Raw genomic sequence first — 24,476 nt, 5'->3', positions numbered from 1 at the left:
TCTATATGCGTTTTCATAATTTTCCCTTGAAAATGTGAGGCATACAGATGTCATCTCCAGTGAATTCTCCTTGTCCGTATACAGAATCACCAAAAAAAAAAAAAAAAAAATATTCTGACAATCCTCAGCCCATCCACTCCAGGATTGTGACTCTTTCCTCCTCATGTTCTTTCTGACATCATGGACTTTCAGGTTGACCTCTCTCATCTTGGGTCCCACTCTCATTAGCTGTAGAATTCATGCGATGTTTGTGATGTGAGGTTGGCAATACTCTCTGAATTTTGGTTACAATATGTCTTTGAAAGCCAGTGTTTGTTCTGCTTTTAAAGCATTTCTCCATTTTAAATGGCCACCTTTTAAGTGGTCATTAGCCACATGTGACTACTAGCTATGGGACTTGGACAGCAGAGGTGTGGAACGTCTGCACATTCTTCCACTCAAAGGATATTATGAGTTATGCTTCATCTTTTTTTTAAGTGCCTTTTTTAGATATTTAAATTCAATTAGCCATTAGATAGTACATCATTGGTTTCAGAGAATTTAGTAACTCATCAGTTGTGGATAACCCTTGGTGCTCATCACATCACGTGTCCTCCTTAATGCCTATCACCCAGTTACTCCATGTCTCCCACTTCCCTCCCCCCCCAGCAACTCTCAGTTTGTTTCCTATAGTTAAAGGTGCCTCATGGCTTGTCTCCCTTTCTGATGACTCAGATTCAGATTTCCCTCCCTTCCCTCTGATCCTCTGTACTACATCTTGATCTCAAGAGTCAAGCAGTGGTAGTAATTCAGTCATGGAGTCATGCATATTCTAAATCTGATGAGGTAGATTCCTATACTGCCTTTGTCTCTGCTAGAGCGCTTACATTTGTTATATTATTGCTGCTGTGTTCATGTTTCTCTTTCACTGAATGTCTGATAAAAAAAATTAGTAAAATGTGTGACTGCAGAAAATACAATGGTCATGGATGATGAAGATTTTCTCCTTGACCAGACTGGAGTCAAGTTCCTCTGAGTCCTCTTTCTGTCCAGCCTTGACCTCAGGCTCCGCCCACTTAGCCCAGTTTTAGCAAGAAATCTGCTTAGTCAATTTTTCAGCAATCTCCTATCCTACTCTTGATATCTGATCAAATTCCTTATCTCTCACCCCTGGTATCTTACCACTTTTTTTTAAGATTTATTTATTTTGACAGAGAGAGAGCCTGAGCAGGGGGAATAGCAGAGGGAGAGAGAGAACCAGACTCCCCACTGAGCAGCAAGCCCAATGCCAGGCTTGATCCTGGGATCAGATCATGACCTAAGCCAAAGTCAGAGATTTAACCAACTAAGCCACCCAGGTGCTTCAGTATCTATAACACTTAATATCTGATCAAACCCCTTATTCCCAGGGCACCTGGTTGGTGCAGCTGGTTGAACGTTTGACTCTTGGTTTCTGCTCTGGTCATGATCTCACGGTCCTGAGATTAAGCCTCACGTCAGGCTCTATGCTCAGTGAAGAGTCTGATTAAAATTCTCTTTCCCTCTCCCTCTACCCCTACCCCTGCTCCCTCTCTCTAAAATGTATTAATAAGTCTTTTAAAAAATTCCTTATCCCCTGATCTCAATAGTTTATGACCCTAGCCTTCCTTCAAAAATATTACTGTCCAGATGGTTTAGCCAGAATCCCTTCATCCTTACCCTTAACGTTCCATCTTAATTTTACATTCAGCGATCCCCACTATGCTCTTTAGCTGTAAATCTCCATTTGTCTGAGCTGAGCCAGATTTCTCTCCCATAGTATAAAATAAAATCCCATCGTAGTAGCATCCCTTGAATAAAATCTTCCTTACTCTCTTTAATGGGTGTCACAATTTTTTTTTTTTTTAACAGTCAGGAGGGTGCTAATGGAGTACCATGACAAAAGGCCTAACTTCCTATAATGGACATTTCCTTGGTTTGCCTGACAAATACTCTTTCTCTCTTCTAAGGAAAATTTCCGGTTCTCAGTATAACTGCCAACTGGCCCAGGGGTGGACAAGTGAGGCAGATAAGACCAAAATGAAAATTCTGTTGAGACACTGGACCTTGAGGATTCAATCCAAGGACAAAAAAGTGTTGGTACTCCATTATTCTGATGGTCCATTAACTCTTGCTTTTTTGGTTCCTGTGTCTATCACTGCCCCTGCCTTTTTGAAGATAATGACCATTCATCTGAGTACACGGTTCACAGAATCCCTTTGCAGTGGCTCATGTGGGCCACGGTAGTAGAGCATAATAGATCTCTGTAAGTTTTTTAAAAATGTCTTTGTCCCTGGTGCCCATGGCCATTAAAGACAAAAGGTCGGGCGTAGGGGGATATTGGAAAAGGTGAAGTTATAGTTACTCACTGATTTTTTGATTGGTAGAGAGAAAGCAACACCTACATACAGGGCCAGTGGGTGAGTGGAGGAAACATCTTTGGCTCTAGGAGGAATGGGGGAAGGAGAAATATTAATAATCTTTGTCTTTGGAACTGCCCCTGAAGACTTCCCCACACAGGAAAATGACCTAGCGTGACTCTCCTAAACTTCGGCAAGCCCCTTAAATTTAACTGATATCTAGATCTGATACTCCCTGCTGGATAACTCTTATCATTATTTGATTGTTACTTATTTTATTTTAAAATTATTTTTAAAGAAAATTTAAATCTAAATACATTTAATTAACATATAATACTAGTTTCAGACATACAGGTTAGTGATTCATCAGTCTTTTATAACACCCAGTGCTCACTGTATCACATGCCTTCCTTAATGTCCATCACCCAGTTACCCCATCCACCCATCCCCCTCCCCTCCAAGAACCCTCAGTTTGTTTACTGTGATTAAGAGTCTCCTCTGAGGGGTACCTGGTTGGCTCAGTGGGTTAAAGCCTCTGCCATCAACTCAGGTTATGATCTCAGGGTCCTGGGATCGAGCCCCACATCAGGCTCTCTGCTCCCTGGGGAGTCTGCATCCTCCTCTCTCTCTCTTCCTGCCTCTCTGCCTACTTGTGATCTCTGTTTGTCAAATAAGTAAATAAAAATCTTTTTTTTTTAAAGTCTCTTCTGGTTTGTTTCCCTCTTTGACTTCATCTTGTTTTATTTTTTTCCTTTACTCCCCTTTGATTCTGGTTTGTTTCTTAAACTCCACATATGAGCGAGGTCATATGATAATTGTCTTTCTCTGACTGACTTATTTCGCTTGGCATAATACCCTCTACTTTCATCCTTGTCGTTGCAAATAATTGCCATTTATTTTAACTTGACAGAGAAGGCCACTAGAAACAGCAGGTGATGGCCCCAGCTCCTGTTCCTCCATGCAGAACATATGTCAACACCTGTGGACATCTTTTCCTCCCCCCATTCCTATGAATGTTGCTCAGTTGTTACATGGCATGGACAAATGCTGTTGGCTGGTGGCATGGACACACTGGACAAGCTTGGCCTTCGGTAATACAAAGACTGGATTCAATTACTCAAACTGAAACAGGAATGCTTGGATGAACAAGCCTGCCAGGAAGTCCCACTGGAGGTACTCAACCTGTGCCCCTTCCCTCTTTGGACCAAGAACCTGAACTTGAGAGATGAATGGCTTATCCAAGGTTATGGCAAGGTTACACAGAGCTGAAACTAGACACAAGTGTACATGCCTACTGATCAAGGCTGGCTGTGAACTCGAACTGCCTCAAATCTTGATTCTTTTTGCCACTTCTTATTCTCTGACCCTGTTTTTCATAGTTTAGGATGTAGGAATAATAAAAATATCAGCTAATGGGGTATCCTGACTTTTTGATGTTTTAGTTCTTGTCAGACATTTACCATAATGCTTAGCACATGGATATGTGTGTGCACACACGTGTACATGCTTGACACTCAAAAAATTGTTCCCTGATATTAACTTTATCAGTGCACTTTGCATCCACCACCAATTGGCTGTTTTGTCACAAACTGATTAAAGCAGAACTGTCAAGTGAGGAACTTCAAAGCCAAAGCATTAAGTGCTTTGAAAAACCAGAACCTGGGAGGATTTGTCTCAGCATCTGTGATTAGAAGGCAGCAAAAAGAGACTTTGGGGACACAGTTCACCCTTTCATGAAGCAGCCATTCAGAACTTTCTCCGAAGGGCTAATGCCTAATCTTCCAAAGACCAGCAAGAACAAGCTTATGGTCTGTTAAAATCAGATTTTTAAAAAGATTTTTATTTATTTATTTGAGAGAGAGAGAGAGAGTGAGAGAGAGAGCATGAGAGGTGAGAAGGTCAGAGGGAGAAGCGGACTCCCCATGAAGCTGGGAGCCTGATGCAGTCCATGATCCTGGGACTCCAGAATCAAAATCAGATTCATTGACTCAATACAGTCAGGGAGGACATTCCTCAGGAGTCACAGAATGCTGGTTGCCATGAGGGAGGATTCTTTTACAAAGTCTGGGCTCTCACAGAAGGAGTCTGAAGCATGTGTATGGAAAGCAGAGGTCAGTTCTGGATTAGAAGCTCTTTCTGAGGGGAAATGAGTAGAAGCAGGGATTAACCAGGACTTGGGCTCTGCTTTATTGAGTTCAAGTTGCTGCAACAAATGATGACAGACTGGGTGGCTGAAACAGCAAAACATGTACTATTGTACATGTTTACAAAACATGTACTATTCCTTGCAGTTCTAGAGACTGAGAAGTCCAAAAGCAAGATCCTGGGAGATCTGATATCTAGCAAGAGACTGCTTCATTATCTATTGATGCCCATATTTCTGTTGTAGCCTTGCATGGATGACAGCTGGCAGAACAATCTCTCAGGTCTTTTCTCAGAAGTGCTTTTATCTCATTCACAAGTGTTCCAATCTCATGACCTCATCACCTCTCAAAGCCCATACCTCCTGATGGCACTCCTTGAGGGTCAGGGCTTCAACATCTAAATTGGGACAAGACACAAACATTCAGTCCATTAGCAAGTGTTGTCATGAGGACAGCATAGCTTATCAACTGGGTCTCCCCAGGAATCCATGGGACTAGCAAAGCAGAATCTGGGGGCATCACTGGTAGGAAAGCAGGAGTTCCCCAAGAGCAGTCCTCATAGCATTTTACAGAGACAGCAGGACCCTTGAGAATCAATAGTTTCCGTGACCCATACACCAGCCTTTATCTATGCCTGTCCTCCCTGCTGGATTCACAGCAAGCCTACTTCTTTCTTTTCCAGTACAAATGGATTTCCACTCTCTGAATGCTGATGAATTTTTGCTCTTTTGCAGTTAGTAGGTTGTCCCTCAGGATTCTGCATGTCTGGATTTGCAATTGTGGAAACTGCCAAAGGTCTAGGGACCTGCATGGCAGAACCCGGCCTCTACCACTATTGTCCAAGGTAGGGATTCTGGTCCCTTGAGCGTCCTGTGCTGCTGTCAAAGGTCTGTGTGCATTGGCTTAATTTTTTTTTAAATGTAATTGCTTATACGTGTGTTTCATCATGCTCAAGTGGCCTTTCTGTGGAAATAGTGGCCAAGCTACACCTAGAAGTCACTGAAGAAAGTTCTAAGAACTCCTGGTTAGTATGAGGCTAGATAGAGAAAGAGAGAAAAGAAATCTGCCTCTCTGCATTTTGCAAGTCCCTGGGCAAAATCTGTTGGCTGTGCACTCCTCACACGGAGACTCCAGGCAGGGAGACCCTCCTGAGCCTCATCTCCCTGAGTTTCTCCTCTAGGAGCAATCCCTAGTTTGAGACCAAGGTTAGGGAATGAAGAGCAGCAAAGCAGGGTCCAGAAGGAAGGACTGCCACAGACCATGGAGCACCAGGGGGACAGGCTGGTACCTTCTCACTGTTGGGGTACAAATGGGCTCAGCTCAGCAGGTACAGGGGTGCCCTTGGCCCCTCTGGTGGGCTTTGCAGTGCCCCAAACTCAGGAAGAAAAAAGGCTTGGCTCAAGTGACTTATTTTTGATTGGGAAGGAGCTGACAGCAGTGGAAATAAACAAGTAGGAAATAATGTTGGAAATTTGAGGGTTTGTCCTTTATATCTCAGCTTTCTCTCCTATCATCCCTTGCTCTGTAGTGTGTTCTCAAAGAAGTTTTTGGCATGATTTTCCTGTTCACTGATTAACTTCTGAGCTGTGTCTTTTCTGCTGTTCAGCTCATCTGGTGAATTCTTTTACTGTGAAAAGTATCTTGCCCTTGCAAGGGCAAAGGGAAGACCTGAGAAATCCCAGAGATTTCAGCTTGCCACCCAGAAGGAAACCAGGCTTTTGGAATGCTGGAAAGGATTCAGAGTAGGGGAAATCATCTTGGACATCTGAGACCACCCCCACATTCAGCGGTCCCCTGGACACAAACCCAGACCTTGATACTGATCATGAACCATGCTCTCAACTCAGACCTCTGTGATGCTCGCCACAGTGCTTTCAGATCAGTGCAGCCATGCCCATAGGCACAAACTCTTAAGCCTAGATTCTGTCCTGAGAGGTCTGTCCCCGATGGCCTGGCTCCAAAGCCTCAGAGATTGGGGACAGTGAGGAACACCATAGGACTCACCCTGCAACCCTGAAAGGAACCATGCCATTTGGAATTCCAGAAAGGATTCAGAGGAACTGAAATCTGCATTCCTACCTCTGGACACCCCCATATTCAGCAGGCCCCTTGATGCAAACCTGGAGCTTGACACTCACCCTGAACAAATCCCTCGACTGCCCCCTCCCTCAGAAAGATGGACAGAGTGCTGGCAGATCGGGCCTGCCATGTGGTGGCCCTAACCTTTGGTTTGGTTCTCAGGATTCTGACCCCAAAGGCATTGCAGTAGGTGCCCTATAATTTGGGGACACCTGGGCAATCCCAGAGGACTCAGCCTGCCGCCCAGAAGGAAACTGTGACATTTAGAACCCGGAAAGGATTCAGAGGAGCAGAAATCTGCATGCCCAGCTGAGGACACACCCACACAGAGCTGACTCCTGGACACAAAGCCAGAGCCAGACACTCACCCTCACCTACACTGTCAACTCAGCTACACAGACAGCTCTCTATGGGGTCTTCAGGTCAGTCCTGCCATGTCCCTGGTCCCTAACACTAAACCTTGGATGGGTTCTGTAATGTTCTCCTCATTTCAGGTTATGTGGTGGTTCTGCAGGACATTGTACTGGTGTGGGCTCAAACACACTGAAGCATCCCGTGTGAAGTGGCAAACGTGGTAAAGAAATGACGGCTGGGGAATCTGAGTGTGGAGACAGCACGTATTTGTGCTGCTATAACAAGTTGACTGCACTTTGAAATCACCGCAGAGGAAATGACTCTTCCAAACATCCATGTTAGCACGACGACACGGAAGCAGAGAGAACATCAGACTTTGGGATGGAGGCCAAGCCCTCCCAGATCCAAGTCACCCAACATGGAGAGGACACATGTTAGCAAGAGACTCGTGGGAGGATGAAATCATGGGCCCCTGTATCTCAGGTGCAGTAGAAGCAGTGGATTTGGAATTTCAGTTTTCCACAACGATCCACCACAAGCTGGTTAGAACTGTGCGAAAGCAGGAAGGGAAGCCCCAGTAAAGTGGACTGGGGATGCCAGAAGGGGAGGCTGGAAGGGGGCGCCTGGTGCTCAGTGCCCATTACAGACCCCACATTGCAATCCCCCACAGGAGAGACTCACCAATTCCAGGCCCCACAGGGGAAGCTGGAGGTTCATCTCCTGACTTTTTGTAGGAGCTTTGCAGCTCAGCTGGTGAGAATTCTCCATCACCCTGCCTTTCTCCAAGGGACTTTCCTTCAAGCACCCTTCTCAACTTCTTCCTCCTCCATGAAATAATGTTCTTCTCCTTTGCTTCTCGCACTTGCCTGTGATGGGACTGTAGCTTGCTCAGCCCAGACTGCCATTCTCTGCTCTTCCCAAATAAACAAATGCTGCTGGTCAAATAACTGGCAGATTGAGTTTAAGGCCAATCGAACTAATAAATTCAAGAACTTGCAAGGAACAAAATCAATATGCACAAATTAGTGGCACTCCTACGTGCTCGGAAGGAACCATCAGAAAGAGACTACGGAGAACGATCTCATTTACACCTGCATCCAAGACAGCAACATACCCGGGAGGCCCCTGAACCAAGAAGGTGACAGACCTGTCCTCTGACAGCCCTGCAACAATGACGACAGACAGGGAGGGGGACACACGGAGATGGGGAGGCACTGTGCTCAGGGAAGAACCCACACTGGGAAAATACCTACTCTCCCCAAAACCGTCTACAGAATCCTCACTCTGGCTCCCGAATTTCCGGACTCGGCGCAAGCCTGGAGTGGGTGTGGACACGGGAAGGACCCCGCAGGGCTGAGGTGGGGGGAGCACAAGCACTGAAGCAGGCGGACGCTCCCTGACTGCAGACCATCTGAGGAGCCCCGAACTGAATCCGCGAGCACACAAACACAGAGGAGGACCAAGGAGCACCCGAGCCCAGAAAGGGGGGGCTCCTCAGCCCCGCGCAAAGCACAGCAGGAGGCCACGTCTCCTCACACAAAACGACGGAATCCCCAGTGTCTACACAGGGCGCCCTTTCTCTGTGGGGTCCTGAGACCACGAACCCCTTGACAGTCCACTCAGGCGGCTTCTCCTCACCTCCTCCAGCATCTGGTCCTTAGGAGGTTGGACTGCTGCCAGTGTGGGCACGTCCTCCACAACGGGTCCGGTCAGTGTGGATGCAGAGCCACACCCTCCTCAGCTTGTCCTGTCAGGGTGGGAGGCGCCCCACATTCTCCAGAAGTCTCCACAGTGGGTCCTGAAAGAGGCAGGGCTCTGGTCCCAGCTGTGGCTGTGCAGCCTGGGCTCAGGGCGGGAGCTGGGTTCTGGCGCCCTCTGCAGGCGCTGGAAGGCAGTGCAGGACTGTGGGAGCTCACCCTTCAGTGGAAATTCCTGCTCCCTTCCGGGGTCCAGCTGACGCCATTTCATTCCGGAAATTCAAACTGCATGGAGCCCAATACCCCCCAACTTCCCCCCAAATAGCTAAGGAACAATGAATTGTAAACAATGTGGAATTACAACAGTCCTTGACCCAAACAGTGGCACTGAACATGGCCCTGATGCAGACCCACACTCTGACCTCAACTTGGTCTCAAGCCTGGACCCTACCCTAATCCAAGACCCTAACCCTAGCCCCCAACCCAAACAATGTTCACAAGAATCACAAGGTAGAAACTGCAAATATCCATCAATGGCAAGTGCATAAGCAAAGTGTGGTGAAGGGTTTGAATTTGGGTTCAGGTTCAGGTTTTAGTCAGAGTTCTAGATCAGGCTTTGGGTTTAGTGTTAGGGTGAGGATTTAGAGTGAAGGACAAGGGAACAGAGTTATAGTTTAGGGCTTTAAGTTTATGATTTAGGCTTTAAGACTCAGGGCTTATGGGATAAAGTTCAAGGTCAAATTTGGGGTTTGGCTTCATGCTGAGATTTGGGTTCAGTGTTCATGACTTGGAGGTCTGGTTTAGGGTTTGGGTTCATGGTTCAGGGCTTGGATCCAGGGCTCAGGTAAAGGCTTTGGGTTCCATTTCAGGTTTGGGATTCAGGGTTCTAGTTTGGGCTTTAAGGTCAGCTTAGATTTCAGCGTTGTTAGGGGTTAAGGTTAGGTTTAGGGATGACACATTTTCTTCAGTTTTCATCATGGACAAAAAATTCTATCTGAAGTTTCCAAGTCAGAAATGTATTTCATCTGGGGGCGCCTGGGTGTCTCCGCGTGTTAAGCCTCTGCCTTTGGCTCAGGTCATGATCTCAGGGTCCTGGGATCGAGACCTTCATCAGGCTCTCTGCTTGGCGGGGAGCCTGCTTCCCCATCTTTCTCTCTGCCTTCCTCTCTGCCTACTTGTGATCTCTGTCTGTCAAATAAATAGAATTACTAAAAGCTATTATATGATCTTTTACAAACCATTTCCTATCTTTGCATTCTCATGTGCCAAGACAGACACGGATTATTTAAAACCCTGAAGAGAGTGCTATTGCCTTTAAATTGCCTGTAACCTTCGTGTAATAGATTTATGATTGATGATAGATTTAGTTAAAATATAACTATTTAAATATTTACTCTCAGTAAACGTTTTCAACCTATGCTCATTTAAGTAACTTGGTGCATAATCCCTTTTCTATTAAACCAGAGTGCAAGGACCAATGCCGCGTTTCTGAGAGAACCCCAAGCTATTTTTCTAGAATGGCTGTATGCTTATATATGGCATCCTGTTTTCACTCCCTTTGTGGAGCACCTACCCTGGAGGTCATGTAATAACCAATGACCAAAAAACAAACAAAAAACCCAAACATCCAGGTCAAAGTGCCATCCCTGCCTGGAGTCAAGGAGACTGCTCAGACAGATCCTGGGCAGGCATCTCAGCCCAGGCCTGTGCTAGGGAAGCTGGTTCCTGGCTTTGGGCACAATCTGGAAGCCAGCAAACTGACCCAAGAGTGCAGCCAGGCAGGGCCTCAGGAGGGAGGAGGCGGGGCCGGCTCAGAGAAGGGGCTTTGCTAATTTCCAAAGCTGGAAGTGAGCTCCCGGAAGACTGGGGAGGGAGGGGGCCGGTCGCGGGTCGGGGGCGGCCAGGAGAAGGGGCTTTGCTAAATGCCAAGGAGGGAAGTGAGCTCGCGGAGGACGCGGCAGAGAGTCTGGGAGCAGGTGGAGGGGCTGGCGGAGGAGGGGCGGGCAGCGACAGGGTGCGTGCTGCGGCCCATTCGGGACTGCAGGACCAATACTTGCTGCCCCTGCGCTCTTGCGCTCCAACCTAGCCCCTGAGGCCTTGGTGTCCTGTTCCCGCTGCCTGCTGCCCCTCCCCGCCCCATGGCTTATAAACACTACGGTGGTTGGTAAGAAGTAACCGTAGGTAAAGGAATAGTTCAGCAATGTTTACAAGCATTGTCTCCCTTTGTAGAAGAGGCTGAGCTGAGTGTTTTTAAATAATATCTCAGATCTGTCTTATAGAACATTCTGAACATCCCCTCCAAAACCCTAAGTTTATTTCTCAGAGTCCACAGTCTCTCATGGTTCATCTCCCCGTCCGATTTATCCCAATTCACATTTCCTTTCCTTCTCCAAATGTCCTCCGTGATATTCCTTATGTTACACAAGTAAGTGAAACCATATGATAATTGACTTTCTCTGCTTGACTTATTTCACTCAGCTTAATCTCCTCCTGTCCCATCTATGTTAATATAAAAGTTGGGTATTCAGAGGGACAAGATAGCAGGGAAGTAAGAGGAGGCGCCTTTTCAGCCCTTACACCAAAGTGAGCTGATTACCTACCAAAGAACTCCGATCACCCATGAAATCAGCCTGAGATCAGAATTATACACGTTGGATCTCTACTGGGGCAGAATACACCAGTGGGCAAGTAAAGCAGAGTGGGAATGGCGACTGATATCGGAAGATAAACAAAACGGGGAGGGAGCCACCAAAGGTGATTGGTTGGAAAGTAATACCCCAATATGAGCAAGAGTGCCCTGCTTCTGGGGACCAGCATTAACTTGGAGACTGGTTGAAAGCACTCCAAAAGAGCAAAGGATCGCGGGGGGAAATTGTGGGAATCGGGGCAGCTAGGGACAGGGGCTTAAGTCCCAAGTCCCAGGAGAGCCTCCCTGATCACCATTACAGCATGGGACTGGCATAAAAACAGACCCATAGACCAGTGAAAAACAGTAGACAGCTCATATATGGACCATCAACTCCATGGCCAAATAATCTTCAAGAAAGCAGGAAAAAATATACAGTGGAAAAAAGACAGTCTCTTCAATAAATGTTGCACAGGAAACTGGGCAGCTCTATTTAGAAGAATGAAAATCGACCAGCCTCTTACACCATACACAAAGATAAACTCATAATGGATAAAAGACTTCAACGTGAGACAGGAATCCATCAGAATCCTAGAGAACATAGGCAGTATCTCTTCAAAATCAGCCACAGTGACTTCCCATGGAATAAGATAAGATATTGGCAAATGACAGGACAGACAAAAGGTTGATTTCAAGGATCTATGAAGTACTCCTCAAACTCAACACAAACAAAACAGATAATCATATCAAAAAATGGGCAGAAGACATGAAAAGACACTTCTTCAATGAAGACATACAAATGGCTACCAGACACCTGAAAAAATGTCCATCATCACTAGGTATCAGGGAGATTCAAATGAAAACCACATTAAGATGTCACTTTACACCAGTTAGGATGGCCTAAATTAGCAAGACGGGAAACAACATGTGTTGGAGAGGATGTGGAGAAAGGGGAATCCTCTTACACTGTGGGTGGGAATGCCAGTTGGTGCAGTCTCTTTGGAGAACAGTGTAGAGATTCCTCAAGAAATTAAAAATAGAACTTCAATATAACCCTGCAATTACACTCCTACGTTTTTACCCCAAAGATATAGATGCTGTGAAAAGAAGGGCCGTCTGTAGCCCAAATGTATAGCAGCAATGGCCACGCTTGCCAAACTGTGGAAAGAACGAAGATGCCCTTCAACAGAAGAATGGATAAGGAAGATGTGGTCCATATACACTATGGAGTATTATGCCTCCATTCAGAAAGGATGAATACCCAACTTTGGTAGCAACATGGACGGGACTGAGAGATTCTGCTGAGTGAAATAAATCCATCAGAGAGAGTCAATTATCATATGGTTTCACTTCTGTGTGGAGTATAACAAATAGCATGGAGGACAAGGGGAGATGGAGAGGAGAAGGGAGTGGAGGGAAATTGGAAGAGGAGGGGAATTATGAGAGACTATGGACTCTGAAAAAGAATCTGAGGGCACCTTTTATTTCTCTTTGTTGTCTGATTCCTGTTGCTAGTACTTCTAATACTATGTTGAACAAGAGGGGTGAAAGTGGGCATTCTTGTCTTGTTCCTGATCTCAACGGGAATGCTGAAAACTTTATCCCATTGAGGATGATATTTGCTTTGGTCTTTCATAGATAGATTTGATGAAGTCCAGGAATGTTCCCTCTATCCTTATACTTTGAATCAATTTAATCAAGAATGGATGGTGGAATTTGTCAAATGCTTTTTCTTCATCAATTGAGAGGATCATGTGGTTCTTCTCTTCTCAAATTAATTTGTCTATCACATTGTTTGATTTGTGAACGTTTAACCATCCTTGTAGCCCAGGGATGAATTCCACCTGGTCATGGTGGATAATCTTTTTAATGTGCTATAGGATCCCATTTGTTAGGATCTTCTTGAGAATCTTAGCATCTATATTCATCAGTGATATTGGTCTGAAATTCTCCTTTTTGGTAGGGTCTTTGCTTGAAAAACAATCTGAGGTGTTTAAAGTGGCATGGGGGAGGGAGGTAGGGGTACCAGGTGGTGGGTATTATAGCGGGCATGGATTACATGGAGCACGGGGTGTGGTGAAAAAAATAACGAATACTGATATGCAGAAAATAAATAAATAAATAAATTTTAAAAATATATGCAACAGTAAAAAAAATTATCTGAGGCATTGATAGAGAGGGGGTGGGAGGTAGGGGAAACACGTGGTGGGTAATAGAGAGGGCACAGATTGCATGAATCACTGGGTGTGATGCTAAAACAATGAATACGGTTACACTGAAAAGAAATGGGAAAAAAAAAAAAACAAGTATATGCCAATAAGCTAAGAAACCTAGGTGGAATGGATGCATTCCTAGAAAACTGTAAAATCCCAAAAGTGATCCAGGGAGAAATTTACAACCTGGATAGACTGTTATCCAGTAACGAGATTAAAGCAGTGATCAAAAACCTCCCAAAAGGAAGACCCCAGGACCTGAAGGATGCCCTTGCAAATTCTACCAAACTTTAAGAAAAGAACTAACACCTCTTTTCCTGAGGCTCCTTCCAAAATTTGAAGCAGACACTTTTTTTGATGCCAGCATTACCCTGATCCACAAACCAAGCAAAGGCGTCACCAAAAAGGAGAATTTCAAACCAATATCACTGATGAATATGGATGCTAAGATTCTCAACGAGATTCTAGCTCCTAGGAACCTACAGTACATTAAAACGTTTATCTACCATGACCGAGTAGGATCTATCCCTGGGTTGCAAGGTTGGTTCGACATTCGCAAATCAATCAATGTCATAGAACAAATTAAGAAGTGAAAATTAGAGAACCACATGGTACTCTCAATTGATGAAGAAAAAACACTGGACAATATCCAGCATCTGTCCCTGACTAAAAAGCTGCAAAGTATAGGGATAGAGGGAATATTCGTCAACTTCATAAAATGTTTCTATGAAAAACCCACAGTGAATACCATCCTTAAAGGGTAAAAGCTGACAGCCATCGCTTTCAAATCAGGAACAAGACAAGGATGCCCACTCTCACGAATCTTGTTCAACATAGCTTGTGAAGTCCTAGCAACAGCAATCAGACAACAAAGAGAAAAAAAAGATATCCAAGTTGGCAACCAAGAAGTCGAACTCTTTGTCCTCACAGATGACATACTTGATATGGAAAACACAAAAGACTCCACCCCCAAACTCTCAGAACTCATACTGCAATTCAATAATGTGGCAGGATATAAAATCATAGTACTGAAATCAGTGACTATCTCCTACATTATCAATGAAAATACAGAAAGGGAATTTAGAGAATCAATTCCATTTACTACAGCATCCAAACCATAAGAAACCTTGGAATAAACCAAACCAAAGAGGTAAAGGATTTTTACTTGAGGAACTAAAGAACACTCATGAAAGAAATGGAAGAAAACTGAAAAGACGGAAAATCATTGCATTCTCATGGATCAGAAGAATAAACATTGTTAAAATGTCTATACTGACTAGAGAAATCGATACATTTAATGCATTCCAATCAAAATTCCACGAGCATCTTTAAAAGAGTTGGAACAAACACATGCCTCAAATTTGTGTGGAATCAGATGCGACCCCGTATTGCTAAGAATTGCTGAAAAGAGAAACAAAACTGGGAGCTACATGTTGTCTGATTTCAAGGGTTGCTATGAAGCCGTGATCACCAAGACAGCAGGGGACTGGCATAAAAACAGACCCATAGACCAGTGGAACACAGTAGACAGCTCAGATATGGACCATCAAATCTATGGCTAAATAATCTTCAAGAAAGCAGGAAAAAAATATACAGTGGAAAAAAGACAGGCTCTTCAATAACTGGTACAGTGAAAACTGGGCAGCTCTATATAGAAGAATGAAACTCGACATCTTCTTACACCATACACAAAGTTAAACTCATAATGGATAAAAGACCTCAACGTGACACAGTAATCCATCAGAATCTTAGAGGAGAACATAGGCAGTAATCTCTTTGATATCAGCCAGAGCGACTTCTTTCAAGATATGACTCCAAACCAAAGGAAATAAAAGCCAAAATAAACTTCTGGGACGTCATCCAAACCAAAAGCTTCTGCACTGCATATGAAACAGTAAGAAAGCAAAGAGGCAACACATGGAATGCGATAAGATATTTAAAACTGACCGTATAGAAAAAAGGTTCATATCCAGGATCTATGAAGAAATCCTCAACCTCAACACACATAAAACAGATAATTATATCAAAAAATAGGCAGGAGATATGAACAGACACTTCTCCAATGAAGACATATAAATAGCTATCAGACACCTGAAAACAATGTTCATCATCACTAGGCATCATGGAGATTCAAATGAAGACCATATTAAGATGTCACTTTACACCAGTTAGAATGGCCTAAATTAGGAAGACGGGAAACAACATGTGTTAGAAAGGATGTGGAGAAAGGGGAATCCGCTTACACTGTGGGGTGAGAATGCAAGGTGGTGCAGACTCTTTAGAGAAGAGTGTGGATATTCCTCAAGAAATTAAAAATAGAACTTCCCTATAACCTTGCAATTATACTCCTAGGAATTCACCTAAAAGATACAGATGGCGTGAAAAGAAGGGCCATCTGTAACCCAAATTTATAGCAGCAATGGCCACGCTTGCCAAACTGTGGAAAAACCAAGATGCCCTTCAACGGAAGAATGGATAAGGAAGATGTGGTCCATATACACTATGGAGTATTATGCCTCCATTCAGAAAGGATGGATACCCAACTTTGGTAGCAACATGGACGGGACTGGAAGAAATTCTGCTGAGTGAAATAAATCCATCAGAGAGAGTTAATTATCATATGGTTTCACTTCTGTGTGGAGTATAACAAATAGCATGGAGGACAAGGGGAGATGGAGAGGAGAAGGGACAGGAGAGAAATTGGAAGGGGAGGGAAACCATGAGAGACTATGGACTCTGAAAAAGAACCTAAGAGGGCATTGAATGAGCTGGCGTGGGAGGTTGGGGAAAGACGTGGTAGGTAATAGAGAGGGCACGGATTGCATGGAGTACTGGGTGTGGTGCTAAAACAATGAATACGGTTACACTAAAAAGAAAGTGGAAAAAAAAGTATATGCCAATAAGCGAAGCAACCTAGGTGAAATGGATGCATTCCTAGAAAACTGTAAAATTCCAAAATTGAACCAGGAAGAAATGTACAACCTGAACAGACCATTATCCAGTTAAGGGATTAAAGCAGTAATCAAAAACGTACCAAAAGACAAGACCCCGGGACCTGAAGGATGCCCGAGCGAATTCCACCAAACATTAAGAAGAAAACTAACACCTCTTCTCCTGAAGATCTTTCCAAAATTTGAAGCAGAAGGAATACTTCCAGATACTTTTTATAAAGCCAGCATTACCCTGATCCATGAACCAGGCAAAGACCTCATCAAAAAGGAGAATTTCAAACCAATATCACTGGTGAATATGGATGCTAAGATATTCAACAAGATTCTAGCTCCTAGGAACTTACAGTACATTAAAACATTTATCTACCATGACCGAGTAGGATCCATCCCTGGGTTGCAAGATTGGTTCAACATCCGCAAATCAATCAATGTCATAGAACAATTTAAGATGTGGAGATTAGAGAAACACATGGTCCTCTCAATTGGTGAAGAAAAAGCATTTCCAATATCCAGCATCTGCTACTGACTGAAATGCTGCAAAGTATAGGGATAGAAGGAATATTCGTCAACTTCATAAAATGTTTCTAGGAAAAACCCACAGTGAATATCATCCCCAAAGGGTAAAAGCTGACAGCCTAAGCTTTGAAATCAGGAACATGACAAGGATGCCCACTCTCACCACTCTTGATCAACATAGGATGTGAAGTCCTAGCAACAGCAATCAGACAACAAAGAGGATAAAAGGTATCCAAGTTGGCAACCAAGAAATCAAACTCTTTCTCCTCACAGGACATACTTGATATGGAAAACCAAAAAGACTCTGCCCCCAAACTCTCAGAACTCATACCGCAATTCAATAATGTGGCAGGATATAAAATCATAGAACCGAAATCAGTGGCTATCTCCTACATTATCAATGAAAATACAGAAAGGGAATTTAGAGAATCAATTCCATTGATACAGCACCCAAACCATAAGAAACCTGGGAATAAACCAAACCAAAGAGGTAAAGGATTTGTACTCGAGATACTAGAGAACACTCATGAAAGAAATGCAAGAAATCCAAAAAGACGGAAAGCCATTCATTCTCATGGATCAGAAGAATAAACATTGTTAAAATGTCTATACTGCTTAGAGCAATTGGTCCATTTAATGCCATTGCAATCAAAATTGCACTGGAATCTTTCAAAGAGCTGGAACAAACACACGCCTCAAATTTGTGTGGAATCAGAAGTGACCCCGTATTGCTAAGAATTGCTAAAAAGAGAAACAAAACTAGGAGAAACACGTTGCCTTATTTCAAGGGTTACTATGAAGCAATGATCACCAAGAGAGCATGGGACTGGCATAAAAACAGACCCATAGACCAGTGGAACACAGTAGACAGCTCATATATGGACCATCAAATCTATGGCCAAATAATCTTCAAGAAAGCAAGGAAAAATATACAGTGGAAAAAAGAGAGTCTTCAATAAATGGTGCAGGATAATTGGGCAGCTCTATGTAGAAGAATGAAACTCGACCATCCTCTTACACCACACACAAAGATAAACTCATAATGGGTAAAAGACCTCAATGTGAGATAGGAATCCATCAGATTCCTAAGGAGAGCATAGGCAGTATTCTCCTCAAATTCAGCCACAGTGACTTCTTTCAAGATATGCCTCCAACCCAAAGGAAACAGAAGCCAAAATAAACTTCTGGAACTTCATCAAAATCAAAAGCTTCTGCAGTGCATAGGAAACAGTCAAGAAAGCAAAGAGGCAACCCACAGAATGCAATAAGATATTTTCAAATGACAGGACAGACAAAAAGTTCATATCCAGGATTTATGAAGAACTCCTCAAACTCAACACACACAAAACAGATAATCATATCAAAAAATGGGTAGAAGATATGAACAGACACTTCTTCATGAAGAAATACAAATGGCTATCAGACAGCTGAAGAAATGTACATCATCACTAGGCATCAGGGAGATTCAAATGAAAACCATATTAATTGTCACCTTACAGTTAGAATGGCGTAAATTAGTAAGACGGGAAACAACATGTTTGGGAGAGGATGTGGAGAAAGGGGAATCCTCTTACACTGTGGGTGGGAAAGCAAGTTGGTGCAGCCTGTTTAGAGAACAGTGTGGATATTCCTCAAGAAATTAAAAATAGAACTTCCCTATAACCTGCAATTACACTGAGGGGTTTGAAGTGGCATGGGGGTGGGAGGTTGGGGTACCAGGTGGTGGGTATTATAGAGGGCACAGATTGCATGGAGCACAGGGTGTGGTGAAAAAAAATAATGAATACTATTATTCAGAAAAGAAATAAATTTAATTTAAAAAATATATGCAACAGTAAAAAAATTATCTGAGACATTGAAAGAGAGGGGTTGGGATGTTGGGGAAACACGTGGTGTGTAATAGAGAGGGCACGGATTGATGGAGCACTGGGTGTGGTGCTAAAACAATGAATACGGTTACACTGAGCTGAAGGCAGTGGCTTAATCCACTGCGCCACCTAGGCGCCCCTAAGCTATTTTTTTAATTCCTGTTCCAATAACACTTGGATTGCCATATAAAGTTAACCACATCATCTTTTTTAGGAAAGTAATTGTACTTTTTATGTGCATAGTTATTTTGGTCCATGAGTTCAGCTCCTCTTAGGATCATCAAATTTCTGTAAAGTCTGGGTATGCTAGGATTTTCTAAGCAACAATAAAATACATTGAAACCTGGTAGTTTAATTATAATAATGTTTTCTTTCTCAATCATTCACAATAGTATTACATTCTGAGTAGCTTCCTTCTATTTTGCAGCTATAGTGTTTGGAAAAACTTGAATTGTGATATCACTGTGATAATGTGAATTAGGGTTTTTCATAGAATCGGGAAGAGAAAAAAAGGAAGATATTCTCCAGGGCCAACTCTATAAGTGACTATTAAAACATCTGTCGAAATTCAATGGAACAAAACTCAGAAATGCCATCTCCAGTGAAATACAAATAAGATTATATATAGTTCTGGGCACACACATCTCATTTGACCCAATGATGTACATCAATGAAAGACTGAAGGCCAATCACCACTCCATGGGAGAATTTAAAAATAAATTTACTAATGAGGCCAAGAATTCAGAATCACAAATACTACAGAACTAATAATAACTGCCTTCACTTGATGTTATTCTTTAAGATAAATCCTACGGTCAAGTTTCAATTTTAAATTCTTACAATTTTAAATTCTTAAATCCTTATGAAGAAGCATCATTTGGAGGGAGCAGTCTTCATAATTTATCATCCATCAGCCTTTTTTTAAAAGATTTTATTTATTTATTGGACACAGAGAGAGAGAAAGAGAGAGAGAGAGAGATCACAAGTAAGCAGAGAGGCAGGCAAGCAGGGAGGGAAGCAGGCTTCCTTTTGAGCAGAGCCCGATGTGGGGCTGGATCCCAGGACCCAGAGACCATGACTTGAGATGAAGGCAGAGGCTTAACCCACCACCCACGTGATGAGAGAGCCACTCAGGTGCCCCTCATCCATCAGTCTTAATTGATTGGAGGAAAATGTGTGGAGGAATAATGCCTTAGGGAGCTAATCTCTCTAAAGAATTTTCAAGTCTTTACCCCTTCAAGGTTTTTGTACAATTCTGATAGCTTCTAAACATCCAGCGGATTTCTACAGTGACAGGCCTGTTAAAACCTGTCTTCAAACCAGGAATAGAGCTTGAAACATACCAGTCAAGAGCAACTTTGTGTCTTTTAAGGAGTTTATCATCATTTCTTTGTTTTTGGTTAATATCTGAAATAGTTCCATATTACACTTGCATAATTTCTCCAGAGCTGACTTTGAAGGAGGCATTCAGTTCCAGCTAGTTCCATAATTTGGCAAGAACTATAATTCTATATTAAAAAAATCATATTTTAGGGCGCCTGGGTGGCTCAGTGAGTTAAAATCTCTGCCTTCGGCTCAGGTCATGATTCCAGGTTCCTGGGATTGAGTACCACAGTGGGCTCTCTTCTCAGAAGGGAGCCTGTTTCCATTCTTCTCTCTCTCGGGCTGCCTCTCTGCCTTCCTGTGATCTCTGTCAAGTAAATAAATAAAATTTTTAAAAAAACATATTTTATACCAGTTATTCATGTTTATTAACTAAGATATCACAATACAAATAATACAAACAGTTGCTCTTTATTAATACCTTCAACCAAGATAAAAAAATATGTCATATTTTCTCCAAAAATTTTATATCATCTGATAGGTCAGATATATATAAAATTACATTTAAAGTTTTAAAAATATCAGCAAATATTTTCATTTAAATGCAAATTTGAAAAAAAATCTACTTTTCCAAACACGACTTTTATCCTATTTTTTTTTAAATTTTGTCGACAACTGATAAAATGTTTAGCGAGACTATAAATGTTAGATCGAAAAAATGATTAATAGATGTAGGTTCAAATTATTATGTTCCATTAAAAATGATTTAGTCTTTGATGAACATCTGTTTGGTAATATGTTGTATCCAGATATAGTAATTTAATGACATATATAAAATTATAGGGAAATGACACCTTCCGTTCCATTATGAGTAGAGCTTTTAAAATGCTATTTGTCACAACCTGTCATCTTGTCAATATGTAGCATTATGTAGCAATTAAAAAATGTATACTCTTCACTTCGAAGTCTTTTAGAAATCTAAAATATGACTTTCTATGGTTTGTGTCTCCATATTCCTTTAATTCCAGTTTGAACAAATCCACATGCTTTGATTCAAAGGTAATAAATTCCTCTAATTTGGAAAAATGATGTTTATTTTTGTTCTCTCACCCTTAGCAGGTGGTTTCATTTTAGCACACTTCAGAGTTATAATTTCATGCTTATTAAAAACATTTATTATGATCTACATAGATGAATGAAACTTTTATTTTATTAAATTATTTGACAAAACATCTGTTATTTTTAAAAATGTATTTCCTTTGAAGGGTTATTTTAGAACGTTCAGAGCTGATCTAGCAGTGTGGTATTATGCAGTTTTTAAGTAGGTATGAAATGGCTATTTATAGGATTGTTTCTTTAAGGCTTATGTATATTGTCCATTATATGCTATAAAATATTTTGAAAGTAAATTTAAATTATGTTTTACGTAGTTTATTTTTTGGAAAAAATATTGAAATGACTTATGATATTCAGTATACTCTCAACATTAATTTATTCTGAAATTTACCAGTTGTCTACTGAACCTATTATATGGCAGATATTTCTTCAGACTACACTGGTAAATGAAATAATTGGCTTTGTAGAAATTTTATTTTAATGGGTGAGACAATTAAAAGCTATAAACCTTAATAAAAATTGCATAGTGCATTCAAAAAGGATGAGTACAATGGAGAAAAAGAAAAATTCTATCAGGGTGAGAAAAATCAAGGTTGCTAGGCAGGGGATGGGGAGTTAAAATTTTTAATAGGAAGATCAGGGTAGTTACAATGAAGCTGACAATTGAACAAAGGTATGGAAAGGTGATGAATTTGCCCAGAACTATCGGCAATAAGGTCACTCCAGACAAAGGAATTGGCTATCCTGAAGGCCATCAGGTTGGATCATGCCTGGCATATCTGAGGAATAGCAAGGAGGCCACTGTGAGTGACTGAAGAGTAGCAGGGAAAGAGGTCACAGAGGTTAAATGAGTGGCTAGATCATGTAAAAGCTTAGAAGTCATTGTAAAACTCTGTCTTTTATATTTGGAAACTTACTGTGTGATAGAATTTCTGCTAATAACTGAGAGTTCAAATGTCCATAAAATTTCAAGGATTCTTATTCTAGTAAGACAGAATAAAGAGAAAGAGTTCATATTTTCACATTTTTAATTTTATTTATTTTTAAGAGAGAGAGTGAGAGAGAGCACAAGCAGGGGGAGCAGCAGGGTGACGGAGAAGCAAACTCCCGGCTAAGCAGGGAGTCTGTTGCAGAACTGAGTCCCAGGACCCTAAGATCATGACCCGAGCTAAAGGCTCAGGCGTTTAACTGACTGAGCCATCCAGGTGTCCCTATCTGAGAAGAGTTCTGTATGTTATTCCTATTAATATGCAGTTTAAAGTCTAGGTAATTAACTTAATATTTTAGTGGCTATTACATAGATAGCACTATGTTCCAGGCAGAGAGGAAGAAAGAAATATTAAATCAACCATATTCTATGCATTCTAAATGAAAATAGTTAACCAATCATAATAAATCCTTCTATTTATGGAATATCAACTTATAAGCTTTCCTCCATATGAACAATGCCAAATACCAGAATAAAGGGTCATCTAATACAAATAAAGGTTAGAATTAAAGAATTCTGGTAAGCCATTTAATTTTGAAAAATGGTGTTCTATTGTTGCTGAGTTGTGGTTTTCAGTTACATAATATCTGATAAGTGTAGAAGTAACATGAGTGTTACGTGAGATGAGAAATGGTATATAATTAAGATATTTTTAAAAGTACAGATAAATACAAATTTGTAAACATAGCATTATGGAGGAGTAAAAAGAAATGATAGCTACACACTCTAAAGTGAATAAAACCTGGAAAGCTAATAGAGAAGTAAAACAAGGAGAGTGCAAAAAGTACGGTACATTTTTATGAAGTTCAAACAAATTCTGTGAAACCATAGATGGACTTAAAGATACTATTATGTATCAAATATTGTAAAAATTAAGCAAGGAAATTGCAAACATAAAATAACCAAAGCATACAAGCTTGGGTAGATACAATAGGTGTGATCATGTTCTACTTCATAAAGAGATGAGTTTATAGATAAATAGAAGTAACTAGACTTTTTAGAAATTGATAAAACTTTGCCTGTTATTTCTTAGTAATATAAAATATATGGTTTTCTAACAAAAACGTTTATCTTAAAAATATTTAAAAATAAATTTCAGGCTACTCCTAAGGTTCTATTTACTTTTCCACTGAAGGAAAAGCTGGTTGTTGTAGTTGTAGTTGTAGTTGTTTGTTTGTTTTAGTCTCCTCCTATTTTTTATTATTATAATGTGGAACGAGGAATGTTAGATTGAAAAGTGACTTATTTTATAGACAAAAATCATTACTTGATTCACCTCCTGGTACAGCAGATGGAACTCCTGAAAATATGCCCTTTTGCCTTAATGAAGAGTAACAGTTATGCTTACTTCTGAAACATACTTGGTGGTGGCCCTAAATAGTGACACCATAGTAAACATTTTGAATATTTGCAATTAATTTTTATAGTCATAGGGCTCCAAAAGGCACTGCTGGTAATTTAGCAGGTATTTCAATAAAGCTAAAAGTTGCCTGACTGTTTAAAAATATTAACAAGGCACAAAACATGGCAGAAGTATTGTCCTCAGATATTATTTTTATCCATATGCTCCTGATTCCAGACATGACAAGTTATTTTTTAAAATATTTTTTATAAAAGATTTTATTTATTTATTTGACAGAGATCACAATTAGGCAGTGTCAGGCTGAGAGAGAGAGGAGGAAGCAGGCTCCCTGCTGAGCTGAGAGCCCGATGTGGGACTCGATCCAAGGATCCTGGGATCATGACCTGAGCCAAAGGCAGAGGCTTTAACCCACTGAGCCACCCAGGCGTCCCCATGACAAGTTACTCTTGATAGATATATATAGAATGTATTTTCCAGTTATAAGAAAAATGGTTCTGCTATTTTTAACCTTTTTTAAAATTACATAATTTTTTCATTAAAATTTTATTTTTTAATGTTTTACTTTTCTTTTCTTTTTATTTTTTTAAGATTTTATTTATTTATTTGACAGACAGAGATCACAAGTAGGCAGAGAGGCAGGCAGAGAGAGAGAGAGAGAGAGGGAAGCAGGCTCCAGGCGGAGCAGAGAGCCCGATGCGGGGCTCAATCCCAGGACCCTGAGATCATGACCCGAGCCGAAGGCCGCAGCCCAACCCACTGAGCCACCCAGGCGCCCCAATGTTTTACTTTTCAATATACTACTTAGAATATAAAACCTATTCCATTTTGTAAGAAGTTTACCATTTAAAAAATGGTAATTTTCTCATTGTGTCTTCCCCTCA

Source organism: Mustela lutreola, chromosome 8 (assembly GCF_030435805.1).
Source record: "Mustela lutreola isolate mMusLut2 chromosome 8, mMusLut2.pri, whole genome shotgun sequence".
Taxonomy (NCBI): Eukaryota; Metazoa; Chordata; class Mammalia; order Carnivora; family Mustelidae; genus Mustela; species Mustela lutreola.
The sequence above is the reverse complement of the archived record's forward strand: the minus strand, read 5'-3'. Positions refer to the sequence as shown.